General features: G+C 38.4%; 1 pseudogene; it reads left to right on the top strand.

Moving 5' to 3' along the window:
- On the top strand, positions 1-1,002 carry LOC100656083 (olfactory receptor 4F3/4F16/4F29-like; annotated as a pseudogene).
- Positions 1,003-5,584: the final 4,582 nt, after the last annotated feature.

Below are 5,584 nucleotides of genomic sequence, written 5' to 3'. Positions count from 1 at the left end.
ATGGATGGAGGAAATCGTTCGGTGGTGTCTGAGTTTTTGTTGCTGGGACTTACCAGTTCTTGGAAGATGCAGATTTTTCTATTTCTGTTTTTCACGATATTTTATGTAGCAAGTATGCTAGGGAACCTTCTCATTGTGCTCACCATCATCTCAGATCATCACTTACATTCCCCCATGTACTTTTTACTGGCAAATCTCTCCTTCATTGATACAGGTGTTTCCAGTATTGCAACCCCAAAAATGATTTATGACCTTTTCTGAAAATGTAAGGCTATCTCCTTGAAAGGCTGCATTACCCAGATGTTCTTCATTCACACAGTTGGGGGTACAGAGATGGCGCTTCTCACAGTGATGGCCTACGATCGATACGTTGCCATCTGTAAGCCCCTCTACTACCTGACCGTTATGAGCCTGAGAATGTGCATTTTCCTTTTGGCTGTTGCTTGGACCATCGGCCTCACTCACTCTGTGGCCCAACTGGCTTTTGTTGTAAACTTACCCTTTTGTGGCTCCAACAAAATGGACAGCTTTTATTGTGATTTTCCTCGGTTCATCAAACTTGCTTGTACAGATGCATATAGACTAGAATTTTTGGTCATTGCCAACAGTGGTTTCATCTCCATGGGCACTTTCTTCATCTTGATTGTGTCCTACATCTTCATACTGACCACTGTCTGTAAATATTCTTCAGGTGGTTCATCCAAGGCTCTCTCCACTCTCTCAGCTCACATCACAGTGGTGGTCTTTTTCTTTGGTCCTCACATTATTGTCTATGTGTAGCCATTCCCTACCTTGCCTATAGATAAATATTTAGCCATCTTTGATGCCCTTATCACTCCTTTTATGAACCCTATCATCTACACATTTAGAAATAAAGAGATGAAGGTGGCAATGAGGAGACTGTTTGGTAAAGTTTTAAGTCTCAGGAAGAGTTCTTTCATGCATAGACTAGGAAATTCAAGTTCTTCTTGGCTATTCTTGGATATTAACCTCTTTAGTTAAACTTTTCGCAAATCTTTTCAGTTTAATTCATGTTTTCGAGATCCACTGTGAAATCTTTCCTCAAGGACCCTGTTCTGACCTGGTCAGTTCTTCATGGGAAACACTTGCTGTAAGAACCCTGAAAATTTTGAGGAGGAGTGAATCAAGTCTTGCAGTGTAGTGTCTTCCTTGTTTATTATTGAAGACTTGAGAGATGGCCAAAATCTCACACACTGGGCACATTTTTCACTAAAACAAAATGTAGGCAGTGATTCTTAAAGACATATGTCCTATTATCTGCACATGCACCTATATTCATGTCCTCTGAGTTTTTCAGTGTCTATGTATAAAATAAAGAAAAAAAAAATTTTTTTTTTCATGTTTATACTTCTGGAGGGATAAACAAAATAAAAATAATTACCTAGGTAACTTTGAAAATCTGAGGCTTCTAACATCTGGATTTGCCCATCTACTTTCAGATTTAGTTAGTAGTAAGATTTTAGATTTAGTTAGTTCTAAAAAAAAAAAAAATTTTTTTTTCGTTAGAACTGGAAGGTGAAATTTGGGTTAAATCGTAGAGAGACAATTCAAGAAACTTTAATATTACTAATTAATCAAATGTTTTGAGACCAGAAGTTGTAAATTCTTATACTGCTCAGTGTGTATGATAATTATTTTTTACCCCAATTTTTTCCTAAACAATAGTCATTATTTTTATATAGCAAAGAAAATATGTGAAAATTAAAAGATTATAAAATGCATTGAATATTTCAGAGCTAAAAAGAAGAACAACACTGGTTTATGAATAGATTAATAAAAATGCAAAAGAATTCTATTTCATGTGAACCAGGCTTATAACTAAATAAAGATAGAAATTACAAAAGAAAATTTATTACAGAAGAGACATAAAGCTATGATGAAATATATTAAACTTTCCATGTGATAAACCATACATAAATTTATTAAAAAATGTACTATTCAGAAAGAGTATAAATAGCTATTTAAAGAGGATATCTCATTGTTCTCTCTGGATTACCAAGTAACTAGGAACAAACATGGCACGAACACATTCATTATTCAAGTGTGGGCTAGGCAACCTATTACAAAACTGGCCTACCATTCATGAGCACCCAAGTGACCAGGTGTGATCCTTCTAATGGTAACCATACACGCTTAGTAAAAGATTGGAAGAATAATGCTCAAGGCTGAAATTTATGCTTTTGACAAGTCTTTACCCTTTGTCCTGAAAAAATGTGCCACTGAACCTCAGCTAAAAGATTAGAGGCCCTAAAGTTTGAGTTTTGTAGTTCTTGAATTTCTGCATGAAAAAATTTCATCCTAAGTGTTGCTTGCCTCTGAACTATCTTCCCAAATTTCTAACCCCAGTCCTGACTTTTTTTTTTTTTTATTAACTTTTATTAAGCTTCAAGTGAACGTTTACAAATCCAATCAGTCTGTCACATATAAGTTTACATACATCTCACTCCCTACTCCCACTTGCTCTCCCCCTCTTGAGTCAGCCCTTTCAGTCTCTCCTTTCGTGACAATTTTACCGGCTTCTCTCTCTCTCTATCCTCCCATCCCCCCTCCAGACAACAGTTGCCAACACAATCTCAAGTGTCCACCTGATATAATTAGCTCACTCTTCATCAGCATCTCTCTCCCACCCGCTGACCAGTCCCTTTCATGTCTGATGAGTTGTCTTCGGGGATGGTTCCTGTCCTGTGCCAACAGAAGGTCTGGGGAGCATGGCCGCCGGGATTCCTCCAGTCTCAGTCAGACCATTAAGTTTGGTCTTTTTATGAGAATTTGGGGTCTGTATCCCACTGATCTCCTGCTCCCTCAGGGGTCCTCTGTTGTGCTCCCTGTCAGGGCAGTCATCGATTGTGGCCGGGCACCAACTATTTCTTCTGGTCTCAGGATGATGTAGGTCTCTGGTTCATGTGGCCCTTTCTGTCTCTTAGGCTCTTAGTTGTCGTGTGGCCTTGGTGTTCCTCATTTTCCTTTGCTCCAGGTGGGTTGAGACCAATTGATGCATCTTAGATGGCCGCTTGTTAGCATTTAAGACCCCAGACGCCACATTTCAAAGTGGGATGCAGAATGATTTCATAATAGAATTATTTTGCCAATTGACTTAGAAGTCCCCGCAAACCATGTTCCCCAGACCCCCGCCCTTGCTCCGCTGACCTTTGAAGCCTTCATTTTATCCCGGAAACTTCTTTGCTTTTGGTCCAGTCCAATTGAGCTGACCTTCCATGTATTGAGTGTTCTGACTTCTTTTTTATTTTATTTTATTGTGTTTTTTGGTGAACGTTTACACAGCAAATTAGTTTCTCATTTAACAATTTGTATGCACGTTATTCAGTGACATTGGTTACAGTTTTCACAATATATTAACTTTCTCATTATTTCCATTGCAGTTGCTCTGTTTCCCTTAATCTAGCTTCTCATGTTTGGCCTAGGGAAAATGTTTACCACTTGGTTTCATCCAGGTGATTATTTAGAGAGGCATGGTACTCATGGGTGATATTATTTATTTTATGGGCTGATCTGTAACCTGGCTTTAAGGTGATCTCTGGGAGTGGTTTAAGTTCCATGTTTAAACGGTATCCCAAGGTGATAATTTCAGGGGCTCATCCAGTCTTTACTGGTCCAGTAAGTCTGGCCTTTTTTTTTTTTTTTTTGAAGGAATTTGAGTTTTGTTCTAAATTTTTCTCCCTTTCTATCCAAGACCATTTATTGAATCCCTGGTAAGAATGGCTGGTAGTGGTGGCCAGATACCATCTAGTTTTCCTGGTCTCAAGGTAGTTGAGGTCATTGTTTGTGTAGACTATAAGTTTTTCACACTAGTTTCTTCTTTGAGTCTTTTTTTCCCTTTTTCTCTGGACGAGTAAAGACTAATAGTTGTTTTAAATGTCCACTCTCAAACTTTTAAGACCTCAGATACTACTAGAATGTAGAACATTGCCTTAATGGAGTATATTGTACCAACTGACTGCCCCTCAAGACTGTAGTCCTAAGCCTTCAAACCCAGTAGATCAATCCTGTGAGATGTTTGGTTTTGTCTAGTAAGTGTCTGTAACTGTGTCCCCTATGTGCTTTATTTTATATTTGAAACTATATTCAGCACACATAAACACGTATATACATATGTCTACAGTTACACCCATACATGCACTTCCATATATTCATATATGCTTTCCTGTACATATAAATGCATACACATCTATCTATGTAACTGCACATGTATTTCTTAGTTGTTATTACTGTTGTTGAAAAATCATACATTCTCCAAAGAATTTTTTTTACAATTTCCACACAAATTGTTCATCGACATTAGTTACATTGATCACAATTTGTCAGCAGCCTCTTTAATTGTGCCTATACCCTTCAGTTTGTGCTCACACACTTGTCTTTTCTATGGTCGTACTATGTTCACTACTTCCACCCTTGATGCCATTTTTTCCATCACCAAAAGTAATAAGTCTCTACATTCTAAAGCACACTTTCCCCTCCCTTCCTCTTCTTCCTGGTAACTACCAATGAACATTGGTTTCTCTATATTTGTCTACTCTTGTCTTCTCATAAAAGAGGGATTATACAATATTTGTCGTTATGTGCTTGACTTATTCTACTTAGCATTATGTCCTAGGCATCAGTGAGCTGAAATGGACTGGTATTGGCCATTTTGAATCAGACAATCATATGGTCTAGTACGCCAGGAATAACAGTTTGAAGAGGAATGGCGTTGCATTCATCATCAAAAAGAACATTTCGAGATCTATCCTGATCTATTTATATGATGTGATTGAAAATACCATGGCTTGGGTCAGGCGCACCTTAGTCTTTAAGGTGACATCTTTGCTTTTCAACACTTTAAAGAGATCCTGAAGTGTTTCTTTCTGTGGTACATATGGTGGCTGAGTCAGAACCGACTTGACGGCACCTAAAAAAAAGTTCATATGTTGATGGGCGCTTAAGTTTTTTCATCGTTTTGCTATTACGAATAATGCTGCAGTGAACATGAGCGTTCATATGTCTATTCATATGATGGGCCTTATTTCTCTAGGATTTATTCCTAGGAGTGGGATTGCTAGATCATATGGCATTTCTATTTCTATGTTTTTAAGGAGGCGCCATATCATTTTCTAAAGTGGTTGTACTGTAAACTGACCCTATGAGTGTCAGTACATTTCCATTAGTCCTTAAAGTAGCCAAGTCAGATATGGCCCACCTTACATGTACAGAGGGCCAGATGAGACCATTAATTGACCTCAACAGATGACGCAGCATAAATAAATCAGAAGGAGAATCATCACTCGGACCTTATTCCAAGGTGAGAAGCATGACAAGAACCAGTCACCTCCTATTTTCTGGCTGCCTTCTAGAGTTTTCCCTCCCACTACACCTGTGTGGCTGCCATGTTGCTGGCCAAATCACATATAAGCTCTGCCTTAAGAGGTAACCAAAAGCTCAGCAGTTCAAATCCACCAGGTGCTCCTTGGAAACTCTATGGGGCAGTTCTATCCTGTCACATAGGGTTGCTGTGAGTCAAAATCCACTTGATGACAACGGGTTTGGTTTTTTGGTCTGGTATTTTTAT

The sequence above is a fragment of the Loxodonta africana genome, chromosome 10, assembly GCF_030014295.1.
Source record: "Loxodonta africana isolate mLoxAfr1 chromosome 10, mLoxAfr1.hap2, whole genome shotgun sequence".
Classification (NCBI taxonomy): Eukaryota; Metazoa; Chordata; class Mammalia; order Proboscidea; family Elephantidae; genus Loxodonta; species Loxodonta africana.
This window is presented reverse-complemented; position numbering and strand designations above follow the sequence as displayed.